Genomic DNA, 13,768 nt, shown 5'->3' on the forward strand with positions numbered 1-13,768 from the left:
AACAAGCCCCTCCTGAATAAAGGAAAAGAAGACAAGTTTTGGGTTTGAGCAGTGACTGAATTTTTTAGTCTTCTGGAAAGTTAGAGCCTGACCCAAACACACACTGGTGTTTTGTTTCCTCTGAGACAGCCAAGAGTATGAGACAATAATTCCAAGGATCCCAAGGCCAGGAGGAGCCAAGGCTGAGATGCATTTCCTGAGCTCCGGACAGGACGCCTCACTCATGAGCACATTCAGGGAGCCCCGCAGGACACAAAACCCTGACCCAGCACTGTCACTCTCCATTTTTAATTCTCTTTCAAATTCATTTTATGACTTCTCAGGGAGCCTTTTCAATTCCCTACACACATCATGAAATTTAGATTAAACATTTAATGAGGTTCTTTGCACTGATCTGTCTTATTTCCCAAGTTCCTCCATGTCACTGTGTCTATCCAACTTAGTGCCCTGTTTCTAAAGCAAACTCACCTTCCTTTCCTAGTTCCACAAGGTGCAGTCTTCCAGTTGTGGCCTCCATCCATACAGCATTCTTTAAAATGTGTTGCTGTATCCATTGCTGAGACCCGACTAGGAGCAAGAAACTATGAAATAGGATGAAAAAGACAGAGATGAATAAAGATACTGATTTTTTCTCTCAATTAGATCACAGTATAGTTGGAGATGTCCAGAAGTTATTCACAGTATTTAAGTGAGATGAAAACAAATTATCATGAAATATCTGCTACATTGGTACCTTATGTTGCCCAATACAAATGCCATGCAAATAATTCTCATGCTATATTATTTACAGATAATGACAAGGGAAAAACCCAAACATGTTCAGTACAGAGGAAACTTTTATTGAGTATTTTTGGTCCTCAAAAGTTAATCAAAGTTGATTAAATAATCTGCAGCTGCAGAATCCATGCATATGGAAGACCAGTTGTACACACAAAGTAAACCTTGTTTTATATCTTTATTATGATGATAATTATCAATATGTTCCTGGTATTCGAGTTTGTAATCATAGAACTCATTTTGGAATGTTTAAATTAGTGCAAGATAATTGTGAAAAAGAAAATAAAAGAATCCACAATGTAGGAGAAAGTTTGTTGACTCATTAGAAAGAATAAATAAGAAATAAAAGGCAAAGTATAACTTGATGGCAGAAGTAGGCTGATTTAGTTTAAGAAAATGATGCAAAAAAAGGAAAGAGATTTTATGGACAAAGTGAGATAAAAGAAATAGAGTTATTTATTTGTGATGCCTACAGTACCTCGAAGCAGGAACTTCTTAAAGGGTATTGTACATGTAAATTGGAGCTCAGAGAGTAGTGTGAGGGGATTACTTACAGGATTGTTTTGCAGTGATTATAGTAAGGTTTGTACCTAAGACAAACAAAGTCAGAAGGCTGATATTAGGCCAAAAATAATTCTTCACTACCCTAAGCTATATTAATTTTCTTAGGCCAAATTTGTTTCTGATAAAACAAGTAATTTTAGTAATACTATTCAAATAGCCCAGTGTATGAAAAGGCTTCCCGTAGAGAGGGTCAAATGGTTCAGAATCAAAAGCTAATTGACTTTGGCTTGATGAGTGAGCTGAATCCTTAAATATTCCATTCCTCACCCCCGTTTATAAAGTATTTATAACTATTTATTTTACCAAGTTATCAAAATTTTCAATAAAATTAAAAATGAGAAAAAAAAATCTAATTAACAAGGTCCACAAGATATCCATTTTAAATTTAAATACAGCTCCATTAAAAATAAAGACATAAAAGATATACTGTGCAAATAGTAAGCATGCAAAAACTGGAGTGGCTGAATAACATTAGTCAATGCAAATTCATGAGAATTTTACCATAAATAAATAGGAGTTCTGCATAATGATAAAATGATCAATTCTTCACAAAGACATTAAACTCCTAAGTACATCCAGAAAAATTGAAGGTAAAGAGAAAAATAGAGAAGTCCATAAATATATGTGCAGATTTTAATACTCAACTAATAATAGTCATCAACTAATTTGATTTTAAACATCCCACCAAAAAGTCATAAAATTTTTATGAGAAAAATATGGAAGATTTGAATAATGCAAAGGATTTTAAATAACTAAAACAGACTTAAAAATAAGAGCTAGTTGGAAGAACTTCACTACCTTATTTCAGGACTTTATATGAACCCATATCAATCATACTAACATAAAAAACAAAGTGATCAGTGGAAAAGAAGAGAGTTGTCTGATATTTAACAAAGATTCCAAGGTGATTCTTTCATAGAAAGGGAAATATTTTCAATAATTACTAACATACAGAAAAACACAAAATTCAACCTCACTGCATAATACACCTATAGAAAAGCTTCATGGAATAAGCTTCAAAAAAACATAAAAATATCTCATGAAATTAGTGCAAACACAGCTTCACTCAAATAGGTACAGAAGGCATTAGCCATAAAAGTAATAAATTGTACTACAAAAAAATTTAAAGTTTCTGTTTGACACAATTATTAAGAAAAAGAAAAGGTAAGTCATGGATTTGGAAAAATATTTTCAGTATATATATTTACAAAGTCTTATACTCTGAATGTATAAAAAAGGCACTTATAAAACAATTCTTTAAAATGGAAGCAGCCTCCTATTAAATAAAAGCAAAGGGCTTTGTTCCAATCATTAATCACTGAGTAATTGACCATCCCAAACCTGATGACTTAATCTATGAGCAATCACTGCATTTGGCTACAGGTCCTCAACTGGGCAAGGCTCGAGGTGTGTCACCCATCTGCTTACTGAGGCAGCAGCTCCAGTGACAGGGAGGTGGAGGGGATTCCACCAGGGGTGAGGGTCACCTGAAGCTTTTCGTTGGCAGGTCTGGAGGTCACCAATGGGTGGACACCAGGGTCCACCAGCTGCAGTTGTCCACTTCACACTGTGAATGACCTGTTCATATTCTTCTGGTTCCTCCCCAGAGGTTCCAGGAGTTCACAGCCCAGAGAAGAGGGAGGTGGAATTTGCAGGTTCCTAAGGTGTAGGCTCAGAAGCCAGTCCAGTGTTTCTTCTGTGGTATGGGATTGGTCACACAGTCACAGAGCTTAAATTCGGTGGCAGGGGCTGCAGAAACTATGATGTTATGAAAGAAAGGTAGAAAAATTGGGGGGCTGCAGTTGAAAGCTGCCAAAATTCACACCTTGGCTACAAATTACTTGCATTCCTTTCCTGTCTAAAATAATCTTGCTCCCCTCAAGAACCTTCAAATGCATATCTCACAAAGGACATAGGCTCAGTTTCACAGTCCAGGATCTTGTCGTCTGAATCATTCACTTGTACAGACCAGGAAGTTGGCATTAGTTCCTTTCATAGGGCTCCTTTCACTATGAAGGGAGTACACTAAAGAAGCAACTCTTGTGACCCATGTGTCCAGCCTGCCCTGGTGACAGAGGCATAGAACACCTGCACAGACACCTCGGAAGGCTCAGGAGGGGCCACACCAGGCTCCCTGGACCAAGACAGTCCTAATGTCCATCTGGAGGCATGTTGAGCTCTTCTGGCTTAAGGTCAAGCACTGTGTCCTGAAAATGATTCTCGGTAGCTCTTGGCTTCCTACTTTTTGCATTTTGAAAGATTCTGTGATCTGTCCCCTTCCTGAGTGGGGCTTCCTGGATACATTTGACATTTGTCTTAAAAATTTTCCTTAATGTCAGAATCTTCCCTGAGAGTCAAGGAATGAACAAAAGTTTCACTTTCAAATTTTATCAAGTCCTGGATCCTTAATAGTGGTACTGCACATTTAATTCTTTAACTCATTTCTTCTTCTTCTTACATTTTTTCATAGACAACAAAGGCTAAATGTCCATCACTGGGAGAATGAAAACACAATATGTAGTATATTCAGACAAAGAATACTATTCACGAATAAAAGAGCAAACTATCAATGTGTGCAATGATCCTAGCAGCTTTGCAAAAGAATTGGTAAGGAAGACGATCTAGACACAGAAAAGTTCATAATGTTTGATCCAGGTGTGTTAAGTTCAAAACCAAGCAGGACCATCAATGGTGATGGAAATTGGACCAGCCACTGCCTGTGGGTTTGAGAATTGATGTGAGGTGACAAGAGAAACCATGAATGTGTTTTATGTCTTAATCAGAGCAGTAATGATCTGAATGTTTATATTTTCAAATGTTACTTTGCCTTATATTCCATATAGATATTATCTTATCAATGTTTAGAAAGCATTGATTTGAATATACATTTGCATGTTTCAATAATTATCATGACAAAAGCCTTTAAAGAAAATTTGAGATGGATACATGAGATTTAGATCTATTCAGCCTGTCACCTTGTCCCTGCTTTATAAGACCTGGGGACACTCCTGGATGATTCGTGGGAGTTTTGTGATTTGAACCTCCTTGTGAGCACCCAGTCCCTGAACTCTGAACTCTCTGTGTCTAGTAGGAAATATGGCCCTTGCCACTGAAATTCCAGCTGCATCAATATGAGCACTTCCCACCTCTTCATATGCCCCAGAAACTCAGCAAACTGCAGATTCTGACTCAGGAGTTGTGGGGTGAGGTCTGAACCTCAGGAGGTACTGACAGTGTGGGTCCCAGACTTCCCAGGCCCACACACACTGACGTGGCTCCCCCGGTTTCCTGCAGCTGGACTGAAAACTGTGTCACCACCCACCAGACCACTTCTCCTGCTAGACCAGCCCCACGTCTGCCAAAGGGCATCATTTAGCCCCTGCCCAGGTGGAAATACTGAGTGTCTCGCTATCTGTGGAGTAAACTTTTCCACTTCCATTAATTTCACAAATATCTGAAGTCTACTCTAATCTGTATTTAATATTATCTTGTGCATCTAAGTCTTTGGGAGACTCACTGTACATCCCTGAAGTCCTAAACAGGGAACACTAAAATGATCCAATCCTTCATTATTAACTCTGGGACATTGTTAGTGCAATTCAGTGATGCCCTGTGGAGTTACCGAGATCTCTTCATCCCTAGCTAAACAGGTCCATGCTGTCATTCTTCCTGTGCTTTTGGAAGTGGCTTTTGTTTTCCTAATTCCCTGACAGACTCTCATCTATTAGTTCTTATAATTAGACTTCAGCTCACCCAGCTCTAGCAGGTGCTATCTGCTCTTCTAATTGCTGTGTCAACTCAGTTATTAAAATGTGAAATAAATAACCAAGCAGTGGTGTTATACATTTGTTTAAAATAAAAATGAAGAGATGCTGAGTGAGTATATGATGCTCATGTCTTCAGAAGCAGGCAGGAATTTGGGTCTGACTTTCACCCACCTGGTAACTTAGAGGACAGTGTTGTTTTATGTTCATTTTTTTTCTATAGGCTAAGATCTACTACAGTGTTTGTCTTTGCTTGGTGTCTTAACAACTTACAATAGAACAAACTGTGGGCTTATTAAATCTAAGATTCTAGGTCCTCAACTTTGGAGATGCTCACACATTAGACCCTGAGGATTCTGCATTTTACCAAACATCCCGGGAGCTTCCTGTGCCCAGAAAATTGGAAAACCACACTGTACCTGTGTGTCATTAATTAATTAAAGAGCAGAGTGGATCTTTAAAATTCTCACTAGAATATGTCCTTTATCTTCAGGCTCCTCGATTAAGGCTAGCCCTAACTTTCCATGCTGAACAAGAAGACTTGTTTATGTCAACTAGGAAATTTCTTATCATTTAATGACTCAATCTCCCATTCTTTGCGAGTGGAAAAATAAATGGAAATGTACTGACTTACACAGCAGGATTGTAAGCCCAGTCTGGGATCCTCCAATTGTAAATGCTCACCCGAAAGAGCATCTAGGCTGCAAATTCACCAGTCTGCCAACAAACACAAGTTTTTCCTAAATGGAAGAAATAGATACATGTAACTTAAGATCTGAACCTTTCTTAATTGAAATTATACTTCATATATCTAGCAATCGTAACTCCCACCTGAATTTTTTCAAGCCTTCTAAAAGTGGCTTATCACTAATTTTTGTCCCTCTAAAGATTTATAAGACATAAAAAGAACTCCAAGACTTTGTCAACAACAGAATACAAGAGAGAAAAGGGCCCATTGAGACAAACTGTAGTGTAAGAAAAGTACTACACTCCACTCCACACAGCCATCAAGATCATGCTTCATGGTCACCACCCGACACTTGGTGTCTTCTGTTGTCTAGATGAATAATGCATTTTATCAGACACCTACCTCTTCCACTTTCTACAATTTTCATTCATTCATTCATTCATTCATTCAATGAAGCCTTATTAAGCATCTAAGAGCCAGGCACAGTTCTAGCTACTAGGGCTACAGTGGTGGAAAAGCAGACAAAAGTTCCTCCTTTCCAGTGGGAAATACAGACAATAAGAAAAACATTAAAGTATATAGGGTGATAGGTAGTTAGAAGTGGTAAGGAGAAAATGGTAAAAAGAGAAGCAGCGAAGAGATTTTGGCAGACCGTTGAGATCTTAGTGTGGCCAGGAGAGGGTTCTGTGAGAGGCAACTTTTGAGCAAACCTTGAAAAGTCTGTGGAAGCTGGCCAGTGGGGAAGGAGGCAAGCAGGAGGGGATTGATCTCCACAGCACACAGAACTTTGACTCCGAGTGTGAGAGGAGTCTTTGGTGAGTAGCACTACGAGATCATACTCAGATGCTGTGAGAACACACTGGACAGAGATGGGTGAGGGTGTGGGAATTGGATGGAGGATATTGCTATTACTCAGCCAAGAGAGGAAATTATTTCTGACTCCACACAGCAGTGAATTCCCAGCACAATCTTCCTGTCATTCTCCACAGGTGTTGTGGTCTACCGAGAGACGAGAGCAACCTGACAGGAGCCATGAACGTCTTTAAATCTGTACCTGTGCTCAGTCTCTTTTGTGTTCTCATCATGATGCAGGAAATTGTCTGATTCTAGTGAAAGATGTGCAGGAAAACATAGGAAGTAATAGTACTGGCTCCAGAAACAAGTGGTCCTGTGTAATTCTGTCTCTTCCATCTAAATTGTTTGGCTGTGGAAAACTTGGTAATATTTCTGTACCTTGGTTTCCTCATCAGCAGCATGAGGACAATGGTGAGAACTGCTTCAACAGATTGGATGAAGACTAAAATACAGGCAAGAAGAAAGGGAAGCAAGGAGAAAAAGGAAGGGAGGGAGCAACAGAGGGGAGAAGAAAGAGTAGGAGGCAAACAAGAAAGAGGAAGAAGGAGGAGGAGGAAAGGAGGGCGGGGGGGGAGAGGAGAAGAGGAGGAAGAGGGAGAAGAAGAAAAGATAGAAGAAAAGGAAAAAGAAAAGGAGGAGGGAAAGCAAGCAAGCAAGAAGCAAGCATTCTCAGCACTGTGCATAATGAAAGCTGGAGAAAATGTCACTCCACCTTCCCTGCATTTAGGGAGCCCATATCCTCTCCTCATTTGAAAACTTGACTCAAATGAAAATTCTTCAATATTTTCTACCCAACCAGATCCTTCTGTTCAGAAATTAAACACATTCAAATCTTCTCCATTGTTAAGCAAATACTTGGAAAGGCTCCCTGGACCCATCCTTGTTTTAGCACAGATTCATTGTAAAGTAGGGAGCCTGATACAAACTCAAAGTGTTTATGCCTTGTGACAGAGAAAAACCAAAGCAAAGCCAGGAGCAAGGCCAAGGTCACTGGCTGAGGGGCACCAATCAGCAGCTCTGCACTCTGCCTGTGGCCTGGGGTGTTCAGCAGGTAGGCCTGACACTGCCAGTCTTTCCAGGCTGGCTCTGAGGAGAGAGTACGGAGGCAGAAGGCAAGGGAACTGATTTTCATGACTGTCTCCAGCCTGTTGCTTTCTCATAGGCCTCAATGAGTAACTTCTCTGCTCTTTCCAATTTTGTGGTCCTGTAATTTGGCTATCAGATTCCACACTAGAATCTTTCAGTGGTATGTGGTTGTGATTCCTGTGAGCTCAGAAATGACACAAAAAGCCATAATGCCAACTTGGCTGCATAAACATAGCCATGAAGGAGGCCTGGCATCCCCAGGCAAGTGGAGCCTGTGTTGGCCTCCATTACGGGTGGATCTGGGCTGGCTCATGGAGGGGATGTGCTGCGTCACTGGGACTCAAGACTGAGCCAGCACAGCAGCCTCACACTCACTCTTCCTTCCTCAACTTTTTAAACTGCTTGAAAAAGTGTTGGTCTGCACACCATGTCTTCCCCTTTGCCTCCTATTCATTCCAGAACTTGGTTCCCATACTAACCCTAAACTTACAATGGCTCCTAAAGCCATCAGAGGCCTCCCAGGCTCAGAATCTAACCGCGGTGTTCAGTGCTTATCATATCTGACCTTTCAGGATCATCTGGTGCAGGTTGACAATTTTCTTCTCTATGCGTTTTCTCTTCTTGTCTTACAAGACAGGTGCTTTTGATTTTCCATCTGTCTTCCTGGATGCTGCTTTTCCATCTTCTCCACTGAGATTCCTTTTCACATGAGCCTTGGGGCTGGATTTCAGGCTCTCTCCACCCCTCTATGTGCTCTTCTCTAGTCTGCTATCTATTCCACAGCTTTAGTTACCATGTATAATCTAGATCTCCCTGCCTGCAAATTATATTCTGGCCCATTATCTATTATGAGCTCCAATTCAGCTGCCAACAGACTATTTCTATTTAGTTTTCAAATTCAACGTGCTCAAACTTTAATCCATGTTCCACCCCTCAAAGTAGCTCCTTCTATAGCTCCTTATCACCCATCTGATCACTCGCACATGCACTTTGAGAACCTTCCTTGACTCCAACTCTCTTCTGCCTCTGGACAAATAAATATCAAGTCTTATAAATTTCACTTTCAAACTTTGTTTTGAATTTACCAATTCAGTATATTTCTGCCCTAGATTAAACTGTGTTTTTATTAAACTAAAACAATGATTTTATAACTGACTTTCTCAGGTGCTCTCACGGGTTCTCCAATCTATATGCCACACTACAATACAAGTAACCTTTTCAAAAGCATTTCCTAGAGTGCACACCCACCTCCCAGTGGTGAATTTCCTCTCCTCTCTTACCAGGTATGTTATTTCCTTGTCCAGTACGTACTGACCATCTCTGTCTCTTCTGATCAGGTTTGGCTTGAAGTCTGCTGTGTCTGAAAATGAGACAGCTACTCCTGCTTGCTTTCAGGCTCTAGTTGAATGGAGTACAACTTTCTGTCTTTCACTTCAGGGTACATATTTCCTTTTGGATGAGCCATATCTCCCGTGTGGTTACATTTCATTTTTTGATCCACTCTGCCAGTGTGTCTTTTGATTGGGGATTTGAGATCACTGACTTTGACAGTTAGTTTTGTAAGGTGCTTACTGAATCCCATCATTGCATTATTTTTTCAATGCTGATTTCTTTATTTTTTCCTTTTGTTTAACTTCTTTTCCAGCTAGATGTATACTTTTCTTTAAGCTCTTTTATGCTTGTGGCCTCCCTGTCTCTGCCTAGGATTCTATAAGTATTTTATGCAATGCTGGTTTAGTGGTCATGTATTTCTTTAGGATTTCTTTGTCATGGAAAGTCTTTACTTCTCTGTCAATTTTGAAGGTTAATTTTGCAGGTTATAAAAGTCTAAGGTGACTATTGCTTTCTTTTAGGGCTTGAAAAACTTCATTCTCACCTCTTCTGGCCTTGCTGTTTGTGTTGAAAAATCCAAAGCTATTCTGATAGGCTTTCTGTTACAGGTTACTTGCTGTTTTTCTCTAAAAGTTTTGATATTCTTTCCATTTGTTGAATTTCTGGAATTTGGACTGTGATATGTCTCAGAGAGGTTCTTTTCTAGTCTTGGCTATTTGAGATTCTATATACTTCTTGTACATGAATCCTTTCTCTAGATATGGAAAAATGTTCACTATTATTTCAGTAGCTAACTTTTTAATCCTCTTATAATTTTTCCTTTATTCCTAAAATTCTGAGGGTTTTATTAGTCCTCTTGCAGCTGTTGGATCTAGCTTGCATGCTGTCTTGTTACTTTTAGGGTACCATTGAGTTTATAATCTACTACATCCTCCTTGCCTTCTATTTTTCACACTTTGTCCTCACATTGGTCCAGTCATCTACCCAAGCTTTCCACTGAATTTGTCATAGCTTGTATTTCTGCTTGTTTTATTATCATATGTTCTAATTCCTTACCAAAATGGTCATTCATATTTTGTATTGTCTTTTTAAATTCAATTATTGTTTGAGCTCATTTAAAGTTTTATTGGTAAAAATCTTTTATTTGTTTAATCAAATCTTTGAATTCATTAATTGTCTTATGTGTTTGCTTATATAGTTCTTCTTTTATCTCTTTAAACACTGTGATCATTTGTTTTTTGAATTCTTTGCCTGTAGCTTCCTCTATTTCAATGCACAAGAGATCAGCTTTTGATGAATTAGGGGTTTTGTAGGCATCTTTTCACCTTGCTTTCTTGTGTTTCTGTTGTTTTTGCAATGTGGCTTGAAGGTCAGTTACAGTAGAGAAAATCTGTCACTACTGTGGGGATAGCTTTAGTCCCATTCCATCTCCCTGTGATATGTCCTTTGATTTGGGTGTTTTGGTGTTTATACCCCTCTTCAACCTTCTTGGGATGATATTGGAGGATCTTTTTAGTGTCCAACCTTCTTCTGGGGCCTTGGTCCCTAGAGAGGAGAGAACAAGCTGCAGTAACTTTGATGACACAAAGCCAAACAGATAATAGCATATTGTAAAAACAAATTAAAAGCCACAACTATGACATGTTAACAATAGAAAAGAAATCAACAACAATAATAGAATAAAAAACAAATTGGCATACCACAAGAACCAAAAAAAGCTACAACTATACCACCCTTAACAATAGAAAATGATCTGCAGTAATAATATAGACACAAAGACAGTGAATTATTGACATACAGTCAGTATCTACCAAATGCAGCAATTACACCATCATTAACAATAGAAAACAATTCATCAATAGTAATCATAGAATTAATGAAATAGCTATTTTTTTTTGTTTGGTAACAGGGATCAAACTCGGGACCTTGCACTTGTGAGGCAGGTGCCAGAACCACTGAGCTAAATCCTTGACCCACTAAAAATTATTTAACAATAATAATAACAACAATAATAACAACAGAGGGCATGCAGAAAGGGAAAAGTGAAATTGGAAAAGAATGTAAAGGAAAATGAGAAGCAGAAGTGGAGCAAATGACACAAAAATCCAATTAAAGAATAAAATAAAGTTAATTGAATTGGGTAAAAGTAACAAATAAACAAATGCAAGAAAAGAAAACTAAATAAAACAAAAAGCGAAAGACAGGACAAAACAAAGAAAAAGAGAAATGAGTCCAAAACATGTCTGTTCCACCTTTGATCTCACATTTTGTCTAACTGTAGTTTTTCCTAGTCCCAAACTGTCCAGAAACCCGAACTCTATCTAGTTCTGAGATCTGGGCTTGTTGTGAAGTTGAGCTGAGCTTGAGTCTTGTAACTGCTGGCCTCACATCTCTGGTGAAGGTGCTCGCCGGGGCATCGCGAAGCCCTGGACCGGGTCACGAAGGCTGGTGGGAGCCAGAAGGGACCTCCCTCGCTCCTGAGACCACAGTGTGAGCGACGAACTAAGTGAAGATTCCTCGAGTTTCTTTTAGGGCAAATTGTCTAGCTGAATGATTTCCCTGTACTTTCAAGGTTGCATACATTAAAAAAGTGTCCATATATTGGCTTTATAGATTTAGCTCTATGATTTATTATCCAATCAAGAGGTCCACTTTTTATGGAAAAATAAAGCAAAATTTCATAACCAAATAATAAGCATAACAACAGTTATTGCACAGTGTAATCTTCAAAGTAATCAGTCCAAGACATAAACCAAAAAGACTCTCACAAAAGAAAGCACTAACTTTCTTTTCCACAAACAAAAATAAAATAGTAGTGAAAATGAAACAAATTAGCACGTATGTTGAAATATTTTCAAAATAATGGAATATGTAAGTTGGGGAAGTATTTGGACTTCTCCCTACTTTTTATTTATCTGTCTTCTATTTTGCTCTCCTGTATGAGAAACAAAATATATATAATATATGCTATATATACACATACAAAATACGTGTATATAATATGCATGTATATGTTGACTGATTGATTGAGAGGTTTCTTTCTTATGGTTTTTTCTAACAAGAACTGAATATCTTTTCCAGGTGTTTTTTATTTTTTTTAAATTACTGTATGTAGCCTAAATAATTAAGGACAACTGCTCAAAAAGATAAAAGAAATTCAAAGATTATGCTCAGAAGCAGAGCAGATGAGCATGGGTTAGACACAGAGGCATGAGCAGAATGAGCTTTGCAGGTTGATTGCGAGTCAACAGCGGGGAGGTAGAGATAACAAGAAAACTGACTCCACTGCAGAATTCCATCAGCGAGGGGGACTGGTCTCTCCCTGGTGTAAAATACAACTCTGAAGGGAAAGAATGTACTCTAAAGTATGAAATGTCTACATAGCCTCTGTGTGTGTGTGTGTGTGTTATACAGTTTCACTATCTTATGCAGTTTTGGGGATTATTTTGAGAGCCACATTAGTTGGTTTACTTGAAGATTTTACACATGTTAATATCCTCTAATTTTCTCTTCAAAGAAGGACAAAAACAAGGCTTTGTGGGGCCAAAGCTGGTAAAATTTGATGGTCATTTTTAGAAAAAAAAAGTAAGGTATAAGAGTTACTATTCATTTAGAACAAGAATAAAGCATAGCAATGTGTATATTTAAAAACCCACGAATATCATAAATGCAGTAGAAAATACCCACAGGGCTTATTTTTGCAAGTTTGGGCTTTGTCATATTTGACCACTGGCTCATAGGATAAAGATTTTGTAATACAGCTTTCTGCATAGAGGAAAGAAATATAATCAGTGTGTCTTTCTCAAACTGGGTTGAACAAAATTTGTGTGCAATTGCACACAGTTGGGATGTTTAAACTTGTGACTTCATACTCAAATATACTTGCTTTTGTAATACTAATCTAAGAATACAGGCAATGTGATAAATTCTATTTCTTATGATTCATACCCCCCCAAAAGAACAAAACTACATTACATTGCATTGTATATGTAAATATATGGAATTTATTAAATGTTCCTGGCAGAGGAGAACAAGGGAACTTGTTTGCTTATAACTTGATACACCCAATGATTACAAGTATTCAAAAATCAGCCTTTGGCTCTATGCATTTCAAATATTCTCTTGTTTCACAACCTACAGAATTGGAATACCAAGACCCATAAACACATTCATGGGATAATCATCCCCAGCACAGGGGCTGCTCAGGGCACTGAGTGGAATCTATGCACCTGAAGGCCCCAGGACCCCAGAACAGCTGGCAATAGCTGAATACTTAGGAAGGCAAACCACATCAATATACAGCACTGAATCCTGGCTACATTCTCCAACTCAGTTTCCCCTTTGCCATATCCCCAAAGTATGCATTTCCAAGGCCGCCCAACAAGAGAAGAGAAACAGTGGAGAAAGAGATAGTAGCATTAACTGACTTCAGTCAGAGCATCTTCTTTTACAAATTTTGCAGCAAGAACACAAGACTAAATGGACGCATTGCTCAGTCCCACCCAGATAAACTGGAATGCACAGGGCAGTTGCTTGGCATTGAAGTGCAAACTTCATTCACTTCGTGGTCATTTGCATCCACCCCAGGTCACACATCAACCTAGGTTATTTTTCTTGCAGAATAAGACTGGGGAAGACACCAAGCTGGAGAGACAGCTGCCTCTCACAGACCAGAGACTCAGCCTGGCCTTTTAAAGACCAT

This window comes from Heterocephalus glaber, unplaced genomic scaffold, assembly GCF_053883595.1.
Source record: "Heterocephalus glaber isolate CG9 unplaced genomic scaffold, H.glaber_assembly_v1.0 deba00001688, whole genome shotgun sequence".
NCBI lineage: Eukaryota > Metazoa > Chordata > Mammalia > Rodentia > Bathyergidae > Heterocephalus > Heterocephalus glaber.